General features: G+C 34.1%; 2 pseudogenes; both read left to right on the forward strand.

Annotated features, from left to right (window-relative positions):
* The first annotated feature begins 15,649 nt into the window (after positions 1–15,649).
* Positions 15,650–18,564, forward strand: LOC101722880 (hepatocyte nuclear factor 4-gamma pseudogene; annotated as a pseudogene).
* Positions 18,565–22,099: 3,535 nt separating this feature from the next.
* LOC101709725 (small ribosomal subunit protein eS28 pseudogene) lies at positions 22,100–22,326 on the forward strand (annotated as a pseudogene).
* The last annotated feature ends 659 nt before the right edge of the window (positions 22,327–22,985 follow it).

Genomic DNA, 22,985 nt, shown 5'->3' on the forward strand with positions numbered 1-22,985 from the left:
GTAATCATAATACTTAAAATTCTGATGTTTATTCATATACAAACTAGCATGCTTTCTAGAAAAGAAAACCCAAATAACATTAAAAAGCATTGTGATTTAACAAAGTATGGATTATCTATTAAAGCTAATACAAAAAGATAAAAACATTTTATGAGGACAGCTTGCTCACTATGTCTGTGCTCAGTCAAGATTATGGCAAAACCCTAGTTTTCAATCCCTGGTAACATGCATGGATGCACTCCTACAGACCACCCCTCCACCACCCCCCTACCCCCCCACACACTTTTTTGAAAAGCGAGAAGATAAATGGGAGGGCAGAGATGATGTTGCTTAAAACCACAATGATCGAGGAGGAGGAAGTAGACTGGGACAGATGCTGGTACCAGGGATATGTGAGGCAGGTGCGGCTCCACTGAGCTAAATCCCCGGCCCAAAGAGTTTCTTAAAGTAACAACTGAGAGGACATTCCATTAGCTCTATGGCACCATAGCCCACAGTGACCAGTGGATTCAAAGGATAAGAGAAAAAGGAGGTAAGAATACCTTTGAACTTTCATATACGCTATTAGAACAGGAAGCTATATTTACAGATGATCTTTTCTGTGACGCCACAATGAAAGAGCCAAGAGTGTCGGAGCTGAAAATAGTTTCCCAAGACAGTGAAAGATCCTTGGGGAGAACTGGAAAAGTAGACAGGGCCCAACAGAAAGGATCTTGTTTGCCGAGCTAAAGACCCTGAAGCATAAACACTAGGGACCCTTGGGGGACTCTTGAGTAGAGGAACAACACAGAGGCAAGAATTTTCACCAACAATTTCTGTGCAGAAATAGAGACTGTAAACAGATGACGTTAGTGGATGATGAGGTGCTGCATTAGGTGAGAGGGGAGACTCATTAAAAATAAATCTGATAAAAAAAACATTATGGCAAATGATAGTCACAGTTTCTTGCCGGACTCCCTTTATCCTTCCGGGGAATGGAGACCTATACGCTTTTCTTAGTCTCTGCAATCCTGATTAAAACTTCACGATTTTATTTTTCACCTAGAGAAAGTGCGGACATGAGTCCCATAGGTGCACATTAACAAAATCCTAATAATCCTTAAATCAGTGTTTTAAAATTACTTTTCTTATGTAAACAATGTGTAGTCCTGGAAGAAAAAATCATATAGAGAATACAATTTAAAAAAAAGAGGAAAAAGCATTACACTATTGTCTTACAAGATGATTTGCTTAGTAATTGCTTTATGATAAGGCTGATAAACATTAATTCATTCATCTCATGTTCATTGCTTTAACTTTTTAACTTTCCACTGTGGTTCTACACCTTTCTCTGCATGGCCTATCTGTGTTTGTTTCTCCTCCTTCCTAATGATGCCTTGATCTACCTGATTGATCCATTCAAAGAAAGTTGATCTATGGTATTTGTCTATGTGAAGAAACTTATTTTAAATAGAATTTTTCGTTCCATTCATCTGGTTTCTTTTTTTAAAAAAATTGTTTTACTGGTACATTTTAGGTATACAATATAACGACATTCAACGTTGGAAATTTGCACTTTTACATAACAATCTGTCTCGGTTCCTATTCTTCCCCCGTCCCTTGCCCTCCCTTCAACTGCTCCATCCCTCCCTATTTACAAAGACTTTATTTCCTTTGTTTCATTTTCTCATATTAATTCCATTCCCTTCTCTCCTTTCCCCTACCCCTTCTACTTCCCCTTCTCCTTTGTCCCTTTTCTTCCTATTTCACATTATCTATTATACCTTTTAGTCCTTATTTACACTTTCAGTTTCTCACACTAAAGGAACTATTCAGTATTTACACATGTGTGTCTTATTTATTTCACTTAAGAGTATCACTTCAATGTGCATCCATTTAGCTATAAATGTTATAAATATTATAAATTCTTTTAAACATGGGTGGACATATAGCACTGTGGTATGATTCTTTTAAATCTTTGGGGAAGATACCCAGCAAGGGAAGAGCTGGGTCAAATGGGACTTCCACTCTTAGTTCGTTGAGGTATCTCCATACGGATTTACACAGTGGTTGCACCAGTCTACACTCCCACCAGCAGTGGAGCAGGGTTCCTCTTTCCCCACAGCCCCACCAGCATTTGTTGGTTGATTTCATAATACTAACCATTCTTTCTGGAGTGAGGTGGAATCTCAGGGATGTTTTCATTTCCATCTCTTGAATGACCAGTGATGCTGAACCCTTTTTCATATGTTTATTTTCTATTTCTACTTCTTTGTATGAGAAATGTCTGTTCATTTCAGATGCCCATTTTTGGAATGGTTCTTTAAATTTGGGAGGTCTTTTTTTTTAAAGTTCTTTATAGATTCGAGATAGTAGACTATTGTTGGAGGAAGAGGAGGTGAAAATTTTTTCCCACATCATGGGTTGTCTCTTCACACTGCTGGTGGTTTCTCTTGCTGTGCAGAAGTTTTTCAATAAGAAGAGATCCCAGTTGTTGATTGTTTGTGCTAGTTCACAGGCAACTGAGGTTTTGTTCGTAATATCTTTTCCTACACCAATGTCTTCAAAAGTTCTACCTAACCTCTGTTCCAGCAAATTCAGCATTTCTATTTTAATATTTAGATCTTTAATCCATTTCAATTTTAATTTAGTGCATGGTGAGAGATATGTCTAGTTTTAATCTTTGGCAAGTTGAAGTCCAAATTTTCCAAACCATTTATTAAAGAGCCTATCTTTCCTCCAGGGAGGGTGTTTGGCTCCTTTGTCAAAGATGAGATGGCTGAGTGTGTCTGGTGCAGTTTCTGCATCTTCTAATCTGTTCCACTGGTCCTCAGGTCTGTTTCTTTGCCAGTACCATGCTGTTTTTATCAAGTAACTTTGTAGTATAGTTTCAAGTTGGGGGTTGTAATACCCCCTACCATGTCTCTGTTACCTAGAATTGCTTTTGCTATTCTGGGTCTCTTCTTCCAAATGAATTTTTGGATTGTTTTCTCAAGGTTTGTGAAGTATGCTGCTGGGATTTCAATTGGGATTGCATTGAATCTATATAGCAGTTTTGGAAGTATGGCCCTTTTCACTATGTTGATCCTTCCTACCCAGGACCACAGGATGTCTTTCCATTTTCTGATATCATCATCAATCTCTCTTTTCAGAGTGCTATAGTTTTCAGAGAAGAGGTCTTTGATTTTTTCCATTAGGATGATTCCTAGGTATTTCAGTTTTTTGGATGCCATTGTGAAAGGAATTGTTTGCCCCTTTTCTCTCTCAGTGAGTCTGTTGTTTCTGTAGAGGAAAGCTATTGATTTTTTTCTGTTGACCTGACGCAAATTAAAACAATACTGAGATTCCATCTCACTCCAGAAAGAATGGCTATTATCAAGAAATCAACCATAAACAAATGCTGGTGGGGCTGTGAGGAAAAAGAAACACTTTTTCACTCTTTTTGGAAGTATGGACTAGTGCAACCTCTGTGGAAATCAGTGTGGAGATTCCTCAAAAAAAAAATAAAACTAAAGGCTCCATTTGACCTAATTATTCCCCTTCTTGTTATCTTCCCTAAAAATTTAAAATCATCATACCTCAGTGACATATACACACCCATGTTTATAACTGCACAGTTTATAAAAGCTGAATTTTGGAAACATCCCAAATGTCCACCAACCAATGAATGGATAAAGAAGATGTGGTTTTTTATACAATGGAGTACTACTCTGCCATAAAGAAGGATGAGCTTCAGACATTTATAGCTAAATAGATGGACCTTGAGACCATACTCAAGTGAAATAAATTGGACACACATGTTCAAATGTCTCATGGTTTCTCTGGTGTGAGAAACCAAAAGTGTATATAAGGACAAAATGTATAATAAATAATTGTGAAAGAAGAAGAAAAATGTTCAAATTGGAAAGGGAATAAGGGAGAGGAGGGGAAATGGAAGGAAGAGATAAGGGAGAAAAAGAAAGTAAAAGGAAAATAGAAACATAGCTTTCATAAATAAAGAGGAAGAAATGTGGAAGGGAGCGCAGTATAAGGGGAAAAGAGAATGAATATATATCGTGTACAGGTACAAATTCCCTGATGAGTGTGATCATTACGTATCTGTAAAATGTACTAGCAAAATTAATTATAAAAGAAGACAGAAAAATAATATATTATATATATTTTTCTCTATAAAACCATTCTATATGAAACTATTTCCTATGGTTTCTCTATGAATTCACAGGGGTATTGTTTTCACAAAAGTGGCTATATCATCAATTGACCTTTAAATATGCATATGATTAGAATTGTTTATAAAGGATGGATTTGAGGGTTTTGCTGATCTTATACTTATTGATATAATCTATTAAGGTATATGATGTACATCTACCCAGTGGACAGGCAGGGATTACAGATTCAGTCTGTAGGGATTACATCAGAGAAAGACAGATTAGCTATTATCAGATGAAATCTATGGTGCATGCAGTGTTCCTGGTTCCTGATACCCACTTGGCTGAACTCAGCTTTTGAGAACTACCCGTATCCCTTCTACATATTCACCTCCAGCCACAGTAAAAGCAATATTTTTTTCATAAATTACATTAACAAGAAAAATTTTGTTGGTAAATTGGTAAAATTTTCCAAAGGTCTAAGGCATACAAAAATACTAATAAAATATAAAATTGCTCTCATCAGAAGAATGCTCCAATGTCTCTCTGGTCTTCTGAGAGTCAGTCAAAGCAGAGGCTGCAGAGTGAAAGATAGTATTTCCAAAATACATTTTTAATAATGAATTTGTAACTACAAATATAAAAATTACTATTAAAACTCTACAATAAGAAACTCAAATACCCAATTAAAAAATGATAAAAAATATTTGAACAAATATCCCCCCAAAGAAAACACAGATGTTATGTAAACATGTTGTGATGCTAAACATCATATGTTACAAGGGAAATGCAAGTTAAAATAACAATGAGATATCAGGCACACCAATTACAATGTATAGAACAAAACAAAAACCTGATGGTAACAAATGATTTTGAAGACTTTGAAAAGTTTGACTGTTTCTTACAAAACCGTCCATAATCTCACCATGTAATCTAGTAAATACTCTTTGTTATGGGTTGAACTGTGCCTCATCAGGAAAGGTAAGTTGAAATACTTCAGAATGTCTTCATGTTACCTTACTGAAGCATAGTATATTTACAGAAGTAATCAAATGTGAATTGTGTATTTAGAGAGTTGGAAACTAATCCATAAGAGTGGATCTTTGTAAAAGTTAAATTTGACACAAACACATATAGAGAAGACAGATGTGAGGGCAAATGGAAGTCACCTTTTGTGATCCAAGGAATGCCTAAGGTAATCAGAAAATTGGACAGAGGAATGAAAAGATTCTCCATCCCAACCTCAAAAGGAATCAACTGCATTAATACCTCCATCTGGTCTTCTAACTTCCAAAACTGTGATATAATGAATTTTTGTTAAGTCAACCAGTTTGTGGTGGCTTTTTGGGGCAACCATAGGAAATTAACACACTCTTCTCCATGTTTGCTGAAAGAAGTTGAACATTTATATCTGCACAAAAATTTATATATAATTTCTTATAACTTTTATAACTGTAATTAACAAAAACTGGGCACAATCAATATATCGTTCATTATGAATGGATAAACTAGGTTATATGCAAATATTTGGATATTACTAGGGCTGGGGATTTAGCTCAGAGGTTCCAGTGCCAGCCTCACAAGCAAAAGGTCCCGAGTTCAATCCCTGGTACAAAAAAAAAAAAAAAAAAAAAGGGAAAAAATGCATATTATTCAACAATAAAAATGAAATGTACTATTCAGCCATGAACATATTTGAGGAACATAAAACACATATTTCTTTTTTTTTTCTTTTATGAGGGTGGCTTTTTATTAAACCAAAGCTTTATAAGGATATTTCTGGAAAGGGGGAAAATGTAGGTTAATCACTCTCATGAAAAGAGGCCCTCAAGTCCTAAAAATAAATAAAATAAATATGCAAACAAAACTACATCTATCACTGTATGAAATGAGAGAAGGGGAAAGATAGAAAGAAAAACGGGGTACTCCATGACAACAATGAGCAACTACAGCAGCCTTGATTTCCCCATATGTGGACTTGACAGGTGACAAAATGAAACATGTACCCTTTAGCCAGTCTTAGGTTCACCATTTTACATAGTGAAATGATTTCTTTTTTTTCCCCATTACGTTTATTGGTACATTTTCAGTATAAAATACAGTTACATTCATCATTGGGATCTTGTACCTTTACATGAGTATCTTGGTTCTTATTTTTTTCCCCTTCCCTTGCCCTCCCTTCACCCCCTCCACCCTTCCCTATTTGCAAAGACCTTGTTTCCATTTTTTTCCTCTTTTCATATTTTTTCCTTTCTCTTTTTTCCCTTCCCCTACCCCTCCCAATTCCCCTGCTCTTTTAGACCTTTTCTTCCTGTTACACAATATCAGTTATACATTTTTTAAATTACAATATTAAGATCTAGGAGACATCACCACAGATTTTACAGAATTTAAAAGGATATAGAAAGCATATTACAAAAATCTTTTTTGAAATAAATTTGACAACTTCTAAGAAGTACCTTGGAAGACAAAATAACGAAACTAACTCTGGGGGAAATATAAAATTTGAATAGCACCTATTAAAGAAAGTATATTCCTAGCTTGAAAATCTACATATATGACAACAGCAGGCTCATAAACATTTTAACTGATAAATTATATCAAACAATTAAAGCAAAAAAAAGAAGGAACACTTCTCCCCTCATTTTAGGAACTCAACATTGTGCTAATTCTAAAACTGGATAAAGATAATAGAAGAAAAAAGTATGAACATAGATAAAAATTTGTTTAACAAAAAATAACTATTGGAAGTCAGATCTGGCAGGATGTAGAAAGTGGTTTTGTTATAGGGATGGCAGTGTTGGTTCAGCATTGGAAGATCCACCCCCAAAAGTCATCATTTAAACAGAGGAAAGGAAAAAACCATATGATCCTGTCACTAGTGGGAGAAAAAGTATTGGACTAAATTCTACAGCTATTCATGGTAAAAGCTATCAGGAGCCTAGAAGTAGAACAGAAACTTCTCAACAGATTAAAACATGTACTCCATACTTCCACTGAGAATGCCTTGTATAAATGGAGAAGATACAATGCTTTCTCCTTAAGGTGGGGAACAAGGGGAGATATGCTTACTCTTTATCTGTCCATTAAACTTTCAAACCTAGTCCCCACCAAAATAGTCTGGCAATAAAATGACACAACTAGGATAGGATTGGCAAGGTAGCAGCAAAACCTTTATATGTAGATGAAATGATTATCTACAGAGGAAATACTAAGAAATCTCTAGGAGCCCCTAGAACTTGTACTTGAATTTAGCAGGATTAGAAAACACAAGGTATATATAAAAATTCAGGTCTGTGTATACTTGCTATAAATGAAGAATTGGATATTGAAATTTAAAAGTTATGTAGGAGTACAAAGGACATAGAAAAGTTAAAAACAAAAACAGTGTTGTAAGACGTTTAGTACCTAATTTTAAGACTTCTTCTAAAGCTACAGTAATCAAGGCTGTGTTGGTGTAAGGAAAAACATATAGATCATTTGAATAAAACAGAGAATCTAGAAATAGAACCACACATATATGGTCCACTGAGTTTTGAAAGATTATTTAACATTAGCATTTTATAGCATATAAACTCAATTCAAGAGCTGAGGAAGAGATAGTGTTTTCAGCAAACGGCACTAGAACACCTGGTATCCATATATAAAAAATTAACCTCAACTCTTTTTTTCCACACATGAAAATAACTTGAATAACTATGAACCTAAATAAGAAAGCTTAAAAGTATAAAACTTTAAGAAGAAATTATAAGGGAAAATATTTATGAATTCAGGGTAGGCAAGAACTACCTAGGATAAAAAAAACATAATGTATAAAAGAAAAAAATTGATAAATGAGATTCCATCAAAATTTAGAACTTTAAATGACATCATTAAAATGAAAAGTAGTCCTTAAACAGACCATATTTTCAATACATATGACCTATGACCAGAATATATAAAGAATTCTTAGAGCTGATTAATAGACAACCCAATTAAAATGTAGACATAAGAAGATGATAAATAGCCAGTATAGCACAAGGAATGGTGTGCAGCTCTAGAATCAGAAAAATACTAATCAGTACAATAATAAGACTGAATTATACACTCATTAGGGAGATGAAGTTAAAAGTTTTAAAAGCCTTGTCATGACTTTTTCTTTCTGTTGGATTCTCCCCCTTTGCATTTCATTTGTCACACCCAATGGATTCATTCTGCTGGGTTTCCTGGGGTTGTGATCCTCATTGTCTTTTCCTAGGGTATTGTCTAAAATCTTTTGGAGTGCCAGTTTGGTATGCATGAAGTGCCTGAGGTGCTCTTTATCATGAAAGTATCTTATTTCTCCATCAATTTTGAAAGATAGTTTTGCAGGGTCCATCAATCTGGGTTGGAGTCTGGTTTCCTTTAGGGCTTGACATACATCACTCCAAGCTTTTCTTGCCTTGAGAGTTTGCATTGAGAAGTCTGCTGTGATTCTGATGGGCTTTCCTTTGTATGTGATTTGTTTCTTTTCTCTCACTGCTTGTAGAATTTGATTCTTCTGTTGGATTTCTGGAATCCTAACTATTATATGCCTATGTGTAGATTTGTTCTGATTAAGGCTAGCTGGAGTCCTATATGCCTCACTTATCTGTATGTCAAGTTCTTTTCCCCTCCTTGGGAAGATTTCTGCCATCACTTCTGTGAACAGTTTTTTTTTTTTTTATGTCATCTGCACTCTCTCCTCTTTCTTCATGGACTCTAATCAGTCTTATGTTATTCTTTGCATTGTCTAGCAGCTGCTGGATTGATTTCTCGTGTTCCCTTACAATTTTAAAGCAATTTTTCTTTTCCTCTTCACTAATTGCAATCTTATCTTCTATATGTGAAATTCTATCCTCACATTGGTTCATTCTGCTGCACAGACTTTCAATGGAGTTTTTAATCTCTTGGAAATCTGTTTGTATCTGTTTTATGGATTCCATTTATTTCCTATATTGGGATTCCATCATGTTCCTCAGATCCTCTATTTTTTTTATCTGTGTCCTCTCTAGATTTATTTATCATGTCTTGCACCATGAGCAAAATCTTTGCTGTTATCTGAGTAATTATTTCTGATTTCATTTTTCCCAGATCCTCTTTTTTTTGCCAGTTCAGAGAGTCCAGGTGGTTGAGTATCATCTTGTTCCATCTCATTTCCCTTTTGGGGTTGCTGTAGGTGATCCAGAAGTCTGTTTTTGAGACTTGTTTATGGGTCTTCTCATTTCCACGGGGTGGGGGGGGGAGCTTCTGGCACCCCCAGGCCTCATCTTCTCTGCCCTAGGAGCCTGGGATGGCAGCGGGGGAGCTTCCTTCCTGGTGCTGGGACTGGCTGAGCTTCTCTGCCCTAGGAGCATGGGATGGAGGCAGGGAGCTTCCGGGTGCTGAGACCAGCTGAGCTTCTCTGCCCTAGGAGCCTGGGATCTGAAATACATATTTCTAAGAGCAAATAGAGTAGACTTTTTAGAGTAAAAGACCACATACTATATGATTCTATATGCATCTTATCATATGAAGGATAGGTTTTATAGAAAAGGCAGAGCTATAGAGAGAGTAAACAACCTCAGGCCCTGAGTTTGGTAAATATGCATGCTATGGGTGTAGTATGAAGGAGCAAGGGTAACAAAGAAGGAGCTCAAGGAATTTGTGTCACTGAAATTGTTGGATAGGGTATCCTAGGAGTGAGTCCCAGCAACTCACAATTGTTAAAATTTAGAAAGGTATAAGACAAATGGTGAATATTTAAGTATAAACTTTAGCATAAGTACTGGTTGATTGTGTCAAATACAATACACTAATGCAAAAGACAGACTATATGGCAGTCTCTGTATTACCTGTTCAATTCTTCTGCAAATTTAAAACTGTGCTAAAAACAGTAAAATTATGAATCTCAAGATAATTAAAGAAGTATATGTTTAAATGTGGTAAAATACATGAAAAAATATACTGTATTTGTAGTGAAATATTCAAGGCAAAATAGGCCTTTAGCCAATTATTTTTTATGAAATACTCAGAAACATGAAGAAAAGTAATTCAAAAAACAAGCACCCAAACATTTATGTATTTCAGGAAATTGTTTTCTAAATAGAGAAAATTAAACTTCAAGACAAATAATAAAATATTTAAGGAAGATTTAAGCTATCTGAGACCACATATATAGTGAAATGTTAAAAAACAATTTTACTCTAATATTCAAAATATAATAATTTATGACAGAGTAGAAAAACTTCTAGATAAATGAGTAATTAATAATTATAATGCATAATAGAATTGGTGTTTACTAGTTTTTGTTGCAAAGACTTTATTATTTCATTTTTTAAAAATAAACTTTTGTGTATAATAACAATATCTGATATTTACAAATGAGATAATTTAATCAAAACAAAGTAAATTAACATCCAAAAATCATAGCTTTATCATACAAGGATATCTCTTTGAATCCAAAGTCCATATTCTTAAAATGTTAAAAGAACTATATCTCCCTTTGAATCATGTTTTAATAGGAAATTGAAAATAAATATTTTAAGGTGGAAATTTTGAAATTTCTGCAATGAGTAGATATTGAATGTATTCAGAAAAATGCATGAAAGCTAACTGAGTTTCTTTTTCTAAATGTCTATCTTTTTTTCTAAAAGAAAACTTCAAATCTTAAAAATGTATATAAAATTTCTGCTAGATTTCATAATTTCAACTTACTTGGTAAAAATGCTATTCTTTTCAAAACATTGGCTATTTATAGGTACAAATTGTCTTTTTTCATACGATGTTCAGAACATAGAGTTTTTGAAATTTAATGAAGCTACTAATTCTGGAGCCATGATATTGAATTTCTCCATGACATTGAATAATATTACTGACATTTTTGAGCACTATGTAACCAAAAAATACTGGAATGAATTACCACAATCTTTGTAATCAATGAGAGTATGCAAAATATGTGACAACTATATCTTTGCCTTATTTTTTCCTAATTCTTAAAAAAGTTATTCTTTCTATTTTAGGAAGATGCAGAATATTAATGGTAAGGGAATCTGGGAAATACAGTTTTCTAAATTATCCAACTAAATATTATACTAGAATTTGGAAAGAGATCATTGAAACATCTAACCTAGATATAAAAAAAAATTTAAATCTTTGATCTTTTAAAGTTGAAATAACCTTTTATTCGAGTCCTGTCCATATAATATTAAATAATATTTATACTTGGAATTGGGTCCTAATGCCACAATGCTTTATAATAAAAGATGAAAATAGATAACTGATACTAATCACCACTTTTGGGAAATTCTTCCCAATTTATTCTACCCCCAACCCCTTGCAACTTCTTTGATCCACCTGGATCTCTTTATTCTATGTTTTATAATATGAGTTAGGATTATTATAAGTACCTCTTAAATTTATATACATGCTTCAATTTCTCCGTGCAGTTAGCCCTACAGATTTAACTATTTCCTTCAAATTTTTAAAAATATTCAGTGGAAAAAGGCCACAATATGGCAATATGCAAAACAAATCTTGTATTATTTGATCCAAATCTAATTACTTTTAATCCCTATTGTTTCCACTTTATTTTGCTGCAAACTTATGTAGCCAGTACATATCTGTAATTCTTCCATAACCGCAGTGTAAATATTTCCACTATGGAAAATTTTTTCGGCCTGGAATTCATTCCCACACTCAGAAATGTTGATCTGCCAGTTTTGCAGACCAACTCAAATATGTGCTTAATTGTGAATAGTATTTCTCTAATGTCTCCAGATAACCAGTGTCCCATTTTCTAAATCTAGAAGACTTCATTTGTACATTTCTGAAATGTGTTCAAGGCAAAAAAAACATTGTACTTATGTTTTTATTTTCAGCTACCGGTATTTAAACTGATACAAAGCAGTTAATTAGTACATTGTTTTAACAAAAGTATATAAACATGAGAGTAAATAGGTAAAAAATTTTAACTCATTTCATGAATTTATAAATAAATATCTTTCTTAAAATTAGAGTATGAATTAGCGCCATGCTTTCAATTATACATGGGGTAATGTTCAAATTTTAAGTTTATATTAAGAGCACAGTTTGTCAAATCTGCTTGATTTGAATTGCATTTCAGCATAATAACAAAATAATCTGCTACAATCATGGTGTTTCAATTGGACCTATGCATATATTGGTAAAAATATCAGTCAAATCAATTCAAATCATTGTGAAGGGAAACTAGCTTCTGAATTAACATTGTTTAAATGTGGTAAAATACATGAAAAATATACTGTATTTGTAGTGAAATATTCAAGGCAAAATAGGCCTTTAGCCAATTATTTTTTATGAAATACTCAGAAACATGAAGAAAAGTAATTCAAAAAACAAGCACCCAAACATTTATGTATTTCAGGAAATTGTTTTCTAAATAGAGAAAATTAAACTTCAAGACAAATAATAAAATATTTAAGGAAGATTTAAGCTATCTTCAAATCAAGAGGTGATAAGTGTGAAATGGAAGTCAATTAGCTGGCAATGAAGTAGGTTTTTAAAAATTATTTTTCACATGAAATCTTTGACCTACAATTAGGAAGAAAAGATTGAAAAAGTACCTTTAATTTAAGGAAACGTTTCTCTGCTAAATCTTTTTTTAATTAACTTTATTGGTACATTTTAGGCATACAATACAGTAGTAGTCATCATTGGGAACTTGTACCTTTACATGATGTATCTTCGTTCTTATCTTTTCCCCATTCCCCTGCTCTCCCTTCAACTCCCCCACCCCTCCCTATTCACAGAGATTTTGTTTCCATTTTTTTTCCTTTTTTCATATTTTTTCCTTTCTCTTCTTTCCTTTCCCCTACCCTTTCCATTTCCCCTACCCCTTTAGACCTTTTCTTCCTATTTTACATTATCAATTATACATTTTGACCCTTATTTACACTTTCAGTTTCTCACACCAGAGAAACTATTTGGTATTTACACTTCTGTCCTATTCATTTCACTTAAGAGTATTGCCTAACTGTGCATCCATTTAGCCATAAATGTCTCTAGTTTCTTGTTCTTTATGCCTAAGTAGTACTCCATTTTATTAAAAAAAAAAAAAAACACCCCACATCTTCTTTATCTAGTCTCCAGTTGATGAGCAATTGGGCTGTTTCCAAGATTTAGCTATTACAGACTGTGCTGTCATAAACATGGGTGCACATATATCTCTGTGGTATGATTCTTTTAATTCTTTTGGGAAGATACCCAGCAGAGGGATAGCTAGGTCAAATGGGACCTCTGATCCTAGTTTTTTGAGGTATCTCTATATTTATTTCCAGATCCAATTCAAAAATGAGCATCTGAAATGAATGGACATTTCTCAAACAAAGAAGTAAAAGCAGCAAATAAACATATGAAAAATGTTCAACATAGCTGGTCATTCGAGAGATGCAGATGAAAACAATGCTGAGATTCCACCTCACTCCAGAAAGAATGGCTGCTATCATGAAATCAACCAATAACAAATGCTGGCAGAGTTGTGGGGAGGAAGGAACCCTGCTCCACTGCTGGTGGGAGTGCAGACTGGTGCAACAACTGTGGAAATCAATATGGAGATATCTCTGCTAAATCTTAAATGTACATACATACTCCAAAATAGAACACAGGAACTCATTTGCAGCACTTAGTCTGTATTTTTAACTTCAGAAATGAGTTTTTATGCCACACATGCCTTTGTGTCTTTATAACATATTAAATAAGCCCATAAAGAAAAGACATACCTATGGCAGAAGCCTATAAATTAATGCAATAGGCCTAACAAAACACTGACTTAAAATATTAATTTAGCAAACTTAAACTTTTGTTAAATTTCTAATTATTATCACCTATACTAAGAAAAGTTTAGAATTAAAATACTCATATGCATTTGAAAGCTTTATCTCACAAGCCCTATAATGTCAACATTAAATACTAAATTTTATGATAATTAGTCAAAATGATTAGACCTAAGTATTTATATTAGAAGTGATCAGCCATACTAATTGTCACATTTTTGGAGAATATACAATAGTTTATAAACAAACAATACTTTATAAAAAACAAACAATAGACAATATTTTAAAAATGATTCTCCTTGGGACTGAAATAGAGGATAATGATGTATGATAATGATCTTTCCAGGTGTTGTCGGATCTCAGTCTTTCTTCTATATCAGTTTAGTTACTGAAATCTCAGAGAAGGGACCAGAAGTAGTTCTCTTTTTTTTCTAGATTTTAGACCTATCAAAGGACTTCTCAGAAAAGTTCTCCATGTACTTGAAGGAGGAGAAACAAGAGGTCAGAGGGATCTTGATTCTGAGGCAGGTTCAAGGGTCTCTCAGACAGTCAGAGCACCAGTTTTGGGGGTATCATTTTCTGATTCTCAACTGTATACATTGTGGAATAGATAATCCAGTGAATTTACAATTATATTAGCTTATATAATTAATTTTTTGTGATAAGAATATTTAACTTCTTTTATTTGTGTTTTTTTAAGGTTATACTATATGTTCATTGACTATAGTCATTATGTTGCCTCAGTGTTTGGACCAATATTTTGATTAAACTGACTACATAAATGAATGAGTTTCCCCAACATTTTTGAAATAATGAATAGTAACAATTTCCTGCTCAATAAACACAATGTATTTCCCAGGAAACTCCACTAAAAGTACATTAATATTTATAATCTATCTGAAATTATCCCAGTACTCATTCCTTCCACTAAGACATTTCATTTTCCTCTTAAAATGCAAATATATTATCTGGGAGGATGAGCACATTAAGTCATTAGCTGCCATTAGAGATGTAGCTCAATTAGCTCAATAGTCTCCTCTATTAGGCCCAGTTGATGGTCTCAAAGGGAATCTTAGGACCAGAAGTAATACACTTAGAAGGAGTTCACTTTTAGTTATTTTGCTAAAAGACTAGATAGGAGGCATGAGAGAGTTTGATTACTAAGAAAAAACAAAAGAATGAAAACTTAGTCAGAATCTTAAATTTATTGTGTATGGCATTAAGTTGTTTTAAGTATAAGAAAATACTGAGATTTTCAGGTAATTTCCTGCTTACTCCTTTTAAAAGTATACATATTTTAACTATGGAGTTTTTGGACATCTGAAGGAATATTAGTTGTTTCAAGTCTGCAAGCAAAAAGAATATTTATTTTGTTATGCTCTACCAATGAATGTAAATGTTCCTGTTGGCAGACTAGAGAGCTAGAAATATTTTAGTAATTATATTTTATGCAGTTTAAATTCTTCTATGTCCTTTTGGATTTGCAGCAATGTCATCAGTCATTCTTTCATCAATGTGGAATTCTTATGAAGCTTCAGGAATAGGTTTATAATAACAAATAAAATTAAAACGTAATTTCAAGCTTTGCTTGATTTGGGAGTGTACAATTTTTGAATTTTAATCACATATTGGACCTGATTTACAAATTAACTTTAAAAATGTTTTGTCAAAAAAGTGCAGTGCTGGACACCGCTGCTGGGTGGGTGGGGACCCCGCTACCAGGCGCTCCGGTGGCTGCAGCACCCACAGATGAAGGACCTGAGTTTCAGAGAAATTGAGTGACTTGTCTGCCTGAGCTTGCAAAGCTGATAATTCTGCCTCAGAAACCACTAGTATGAATACCACAGACAATGATGTCAACTGTCTGTGTGCGAAATGTGGGGACAGAGCCACAGGGAAGCACTAGGGGGCACCAAGCTGTCACGGGTGCAAAGGCTTTTTCAGACGGAGCACACGCCAAGAGCCATGTTTACTCCTGCCGATTCAGTCCTCAATGTATTGTTGACAAGGACAAAAGGAATCAATGTAGATACTGTCTATTAAGAAAATGTTTTAGAACAGGAATGAAAAAAGAAGCTGTTCAAAAGGAACGCGGTAGAAAAACCACCAGAAGAAGCACATTTGATGGAAGCAACATCCCTTCCATTAACGCACTGGCTCAAGCGGAAATTCAGTCTCGCCATATCTCAGTCTCCAGCCCCGGAGTAAGCACTGACATAAACGTTAAGAAAATTGCAAGTATGGGTGATGTCTTTGAATCTATGAAGCAGCAGCTCTTAGTCTTTGTGGAATGGGCTAAATACATTCCTGCCTTCTGTGAGTTACCACTGGACTATCAGGTGGCCCTGCTAAAAGCGCATGCAGGCGAACACTTACTGCTTGGAGCTACAAAGAGATTCATGATGTATGTAGATATTTTGCTTTTGGGAAACAACTATGTTATCCACCGTAACAGCTGTGAAGTTGAAATCAGCCTAGTGCCCAATAGGGTTCTCCATGAGCTCGTCAGACCATTCCAAGAAATCCAGATTGATGACAATAAGTATGGTTGTTTGAAGGCAATTGTATTTTTTGATTCAGATGCAAAAGGGCTAAGTGACCCAGTGAAAATTAAGAACATGTGGTTCCAAGTGCAGATTAGTCTGGAGGACTACATCAACGACCGGCAGTAGGACTCGCGGGGGCAGTTCGGAGAGCTGCTTCTGCTGCTGCCCACGCTGCAGAGCATCACCTGGCAAATGATCGAGCAGATACAGTTTGTCAAACTTTTCGGGATGGTCAAAATTGACAGCCTACTTCAGGAAATGTTACTGGGTGGTGCCTCCAATGATGGGAGTCATCTCCACCATCCGATGCACCTGCATGTGTCTCAAGATCCACTAACTGGACAAGATATACTTTTAGGTTCCATGTCAACACTGGTTCATACAGACCAGATCTCAGTTGAAACTCCACTTCTTTCCCCACCACAAGGCTCAGGAAAAAAACAATACAAAATAGCTGCAAACCAAGCTTCAGTCATTTCACACCAGGGCCTTATCAAACAAAAGCAAGAGTGAGACCATGTTTACTTCTGAATGGCACTGCCTGAATGTGAAAAATTGTTGGTCTTAAAATATCTCAGGATGGTACTTTTGGCAAACTCTCAGCCAAAGTTTCTTCATGGTGCTGTTATAAGATGCTATCCTATTTTCTTGTTTGGGAACTCATTTTGTTTGTTGTGTCTATAGTGTAAAACTTTCACATACAACCAATATATATTCAAGTTTGAAATTGTTCATGTAGTGTATTGTTTTTAGTTTCCCCTGCACTGAGCCTGAACCTGTTGAATCTTTTGTACTACTTTCATTTGCTTTCATAATATTAATTTAAATCTGGAAATAATTGCTTTATTGTGATGTGATGAAGAACTAAATGTTCCTTTTGGCTAAGAATAATAGATCAGAAATGCCAAGTTAACATAAAATGAACCAAGTTTTATTTTTTCATAAGTTATAGTCTTGAATATTGGAAAGCTAAAGCAGTGGCTGTAGAATAGAATGGTTTTTCCCAAAGGAAGAGTCATGTATGGGCCTTCTGTGGCTAAGAAGTATTTCTTTGGTCCACATTTAAATATTCTTATCTTAAATTCAAAATTTTATAAAAAGCCATTCCAAGCATGATTGGATATTCTTTGTAATCTAACTGTATTTATGTATGTGCTGCCAAAGCGAGCACAAAATCTAACTGTATTTGAAGATGTATGCTAAAATAAAACATGTTTACTTTACCTGTTAAAATACAAGCTAAATTACAACAAAGAAAACCTAAAAACATGGACCATCCAAAAGAGACATTTAATTCTCTCTGCTTTGAAACAATCTAGAAAGTCATCCATTGACTAGAAACTAGCACAGTCCCACATCCAGCTCACAGGGTGGCTGAATGGTAATCTTTTAGTAGGAATCCTGTAAAGCTGTATAGCCCTGGGATAGCCACTACTCGGAGGGACAAATGAGCCATCTGCCACACATGTGCCTCATTTAATCCTCACAGCAATCCTGCAGGGGAGGTATTACTATCTCTCTTTTTATATAAAAGAAACTTTCAGCTTGAGAATTTAAGGGGCAAAACAAAGTTTGTAAGTCTAAAGAGAGCCACATGCAAATCCAGCTTGGGCTGACATTAATGAGACTATATATTTGGTGAGTAGAAAGAAACATTTGAACTTACAGTGTGGTTTTTAAATATATGCAATCCAGTAATGATTGAATACTACCCATCATGTTACCTGTAATGTACATTACATGTAAGTGGTAAACTTGAAATTGTTGCAGTGTAAGAAAACATTTTTGTATTTTTAACAGTCTTCTCCCTAAAATTTTTAAAAATAAAAATTACACCAGATAAATTTAGATGAAAACAAAAACAAATTCAGAATCTCACCAACCTGCAAATATACTGAGTACAATTTATTGCAGCCCTAACCTATTTGATATCTAAATGTGGAGTTTATTCTAAAACAGTTAATAATGGGCTGCCTCATGGGGCAAATCCTCTCTCTCCCTCCCTCTACTTACTGTTTCAGGGAAAACAGAGAATTTCCTGAGTAATTATCAGTGACACTAATAAAAGATATATGAAGCTATAATATATTGCAATAAATGTGTTTTTCCAGAGCTCTTCAAAATTTCTAGAATTATGATTTTATAACTTCCACTTACCTATAAATAAAGTTTATATTAGTATTAACTAACTTATTGGCTCTTCATATGGAATAATGATTTATGCAAGAGCTATCAGCGATTTAATAGAATCAATAATATTCCTTTAAGAGTTGTATCCTTGGGATAGTATGCTGCAAAATATACCATTGAATGAGGGAGAGAAGAGGGAAGAAGAGAGAGAGACAGAGATCAGCAAGCAAGTTTCTTTTTGAAAATTTCCTGTAGTGTCTATTTCATGAATAGAAATGTTTCTGATTTTATAAATATGAATATCTTTTCTAGGTTTCTGTTTACTTTTTGAGATGGTTTTCTAAGAAGATATTTAAAAATACTGAGTCCATTAAGGCTGCTATAACAAAATACCTTAAACTGTGAAACTTATACAAGTAAAATGTATTTCTCACAGTTCTCAACATTGGGATGCCCAAGATCAAGCCACTGGCAGATGCAGAGTGGGGTTCATAGCCCTTCCCTGAGTGTTTCCAACTGGGGAAGGAGCAGAGCAGCTCTGTGGGGCCTTTCATAAACCAGCTAAGCTCATTCCTGCAGCTGTGTGACCCTCATGACCTAATCGCTTCTCAGTGTACTCACCTCCCAGTATTGTTGCACCGATTTCAACATATGAATTTTGGAGAACATCGACCATAGAAAATACTTTTAAAAATGTAAAAACGAAATTTATTTTCTGTGAGCCTTTTAATTTATCCGCAAATACTTATTAAGCAATTATTTTATAGAAATTACTATTAATGATTATGTTTTATAACTATGGTCAGGGAATTTGTAATATAATATTTTTATGTACTGAAATGCCAAAAAAGCTGGACAAGGTGGAGCTGTTTGCAGCATATTTTTAAAATAATGAAAAGGAAAGTTGTTGCTTTTATATAATACATAATGTTTTCAGGTAATGAAAAAGAATAATTTATTGTGAATAACAGTTCATTTTATAAATATAATACTATTTTTATAAATTTCATTGTAGATTTTTAAAATGTTAAATTACAGTGAGATTAAAATATTTCTAAACTGTGATACCTTTCTGTTTCACTGAACTTTCTGAATAAAAGCTATAAAAAATAAAAAAAGGTTTTCTGTCATTGCCATATAAAATTTTACAGTCCATCGAATTTTATTGTTGAAACAAATATGATAGTTGATGGAGAAAATATTGTCCCTGATCTCCAGCACCACAAAAAACTAATAGAAGCCCTGAAAAATAAAATATCTAGCAAAAGAATGACTGATTCTTAAAGGTAAAGGTAATGGATAATTGGCCCTAGTTTCATGTTTTCTATCTTGTGCTTCTGCTCTTAATTTGGAATGGTTTTATAAACTTAACAAATAGTTTAGGATAAGTGATTGAAATTAACTGCATATGACTTTCTTAAACACAGTTATTGCCAAATACTACTCCAATGAGATATAAGATAAAGGTGGATCTCTGAAAACTGTAAGATGATAGTAATAGAGGGATGTTCCAAAATGAAATAAGCCAGACACAGAAAGAAAACATTGCATGATCTGCATTATACATTGAATGTATATGTATAATACACAAACACAGAGATTCAAAGAGTGGTTGCCAGAAATAGGAAAGGGAATAAAATGGAAAGATATAGGTCAAAGGATATAAAACAGTATATATGTAGTTTCAAGAAACCTAGAGTTCGAATGTAAATATGAAAACTAAAGCTGACAAAATTGTATTAAATCAAGGGCAAATATATTTTAAAAAGTTATGACCCAGAAATTCTACTCTTAGATATCTACTCAAGAGAAATGGAAGTATTACACCAGTGTTATGGTGCCTTTACTTTAATAACCAAACATTGGAAACAACCCTAATGTCAATCAGATAGTTAAGCATAATGTGGTATATGAATGCTATGGAAGACTACTTAACAACAAAAGATGAATTATTAATGCAAGAAACAAATTGATAAATCTGTAAAAAATTGTGCTTTATGAAAGAAGCCAGATTATATACTGTAGGAAAAAAAAGAAAATATACTAGGGTTTTTAAATTGCTAAGTATTTATTTATGATACCAGATGCCAGATATATTTAGCAATTTTTAAATGTGCAAATTAATAAACTGAATTAATTTAGAAAGATATTTCACTTGAAGAAACATAATTTAATATGCCTTTTGATTTTAAAGATATTAATACTAATAATGTAAATGTTGACAACCAAAATTAATTTGCATTATACAATCCAGATTAACAGATCCAGGCAGCAAAGACTGAAAAGGAGACAAGGAGGACATACATCCATAGACATATGGATATGCATTTTCATGTTGAAAGAATGGATGAAAATTAAAAAGAGGTGATTTAATTCTCCATGAAAATAAGATATTTCTCTCGCTTCCTTATTCTTAGATCACTTACTTTAACATTATAAATCATGTTAATTTATAAATATTTTCTCATCTCTGTAATTTTCAATACTTTCTCATCTCTTTGTAATTTTAAATGCCTTCTCATCTCTTTGAAATGTTTAAAACTCCTTTTGGATGCTTTTGGGGGGTTGGTTTTTTGAGACAAGATCTCACCATGTAGTCCAGGCTGGCCTCAAACTCGGGGCCATCCCATTTCCTTGGCCTCCAAAGTGCAGCAATTATAGGCATGCTCTACCATGCCTGACCCTTTTGGACATTAAAAGGATGTTTTTGTCAGTTTTATGGCCCTAGACTTTCTTCTTTTCTTAAAATTAATTTTATTGGTACATTTTAGGTATACAATATAATGACATTCATCACTGGAAATTTTTATGTTTATATAATCTATCTTGGTTCTTATTTTTTTCCCCATTCCCCTGTCCTCCCTTCAACCCCTCCATCCCCCCCTATTTACAAAGACTTTGTTTCCATTTTTTTCTTTTCTCATGTTAATTCTATTCCCTTTTTTCCTTTCCCCAATCCCTCCCACTTCCCCTTCCCCTTTGGACCTTTTCTTCCTATTTCACAATATCTATTATGCCTTTTTATCTTTATTTACACTTTCAGCTTCTCACACCAGAGAAACTATTCGGTATTTACACGTGTCTCCTATTTATTTCACTTAAGAGTATCACTTCAATGTGCATCCATTTAGCTATAAGTGTATCTAATTTCTTATTCTTCATGGCTGAGAACTATTCCATTTTATAAACACACACACACACACACACACACACACACATTTTCTTTATCCAGTCTCCATTTAATGGGCAATTGGGCTGTTTCCAAGTTTTAGCTATTACAAACTGTGCTGCCATGAACATAGGTGTATGTATATCACTGTGATATGATTTTTTAAATTCTTTTGGGAAGATACCCAGTAGAGAAATAATTGGGTCAAATGAGGTTGTGGGGAAATGGGAACCCTGCTCCACTGTTGGTGGGAGTGTAGACTGATGCAATCACTGTGGAGTTTCTTTCTTAAAACCTGGGTGTCATTTCTTTGAAATTAAAAATATTGTCTCAGCCGGATCTCTGCCGGTCACCATCATGGACACGAATGGCGTGCAGCCTATTAAGCTTGCTAGGGTCACCAAAGTGCTAGGCAGGACCGGCTCGCAGGGACAGTGCATACAGGTGTGCGTGGAATTCATGGACGACAGAGCTGCTCCATCATCCTCAAAGTGAAAGGCGCAGTGCGCGAGGGCGACATGCTCATCCTGTTGGAATCACAGTGGGAAGCCTGGAGGTTACGCTGAACTCAGCTACTGGGTCCTGGATATCGACCACCTGTCCCACAGCATGAACTGCGACTCAAAATAAAACGTTTTTATTGTGTGTAATAAATAAATAAATAAATAAAATAAAAATATCAAAGACAGTAACCCTATCTTTTAGGTTCTGTGAGATGCAAGGAGTCTAACTTAAGAGTAACTTCCTCCAATTTGATAAACTACCTGTTGTCATTGAAAAATATATTTCTTCTCTTAATAATACCAGTCAGTTAACAGGGATGGTCAACTCAATTACCACATATATTTAGAATAAACTGTGTACAAAAAATGATACAAGTCTTTCTTAACTGCGGACTAGTTTTATTTGAAAATATGTATTAAATAAGTAATATCTGCTTAGCTATATAAAAAGGATGTAATTTCTTTTGCTTTTCTAATGTTTTATCAGATTATGATTTGTCATTTGCTGTTGCAGAATCTTAGCAGACCATGATAAATATATTACACATTTCAGTCTAATAATCGCTTAATAAAAGTGCTTACTATTTGTTTGGAGTAATTCTGAATAGAGAAAATATTAATTGTATTTTCCCAATGGTGCGTATATACATATGCACACATACACACACCAATCTGTTTCTCCCAAGATTTTTTCAGTTATTATAATCATGAAAATATTAAGC

This window comes from Heterocephalus glaber, unplaced genomic scaffold (genome assembly GCF_053883595.1).
Source record: "Heterocephalus glaber isolate CG9 unplaced genomic scaffold, H.glaber_assembly_v1.0 deba00001481, whole genome shotgun sequence".
NCBI lineage: Eukaryota > Metazoa > Chordata > Mammalia > Rodentia > Bathyergidae > Heterocephalus > Heterocephalus glaber.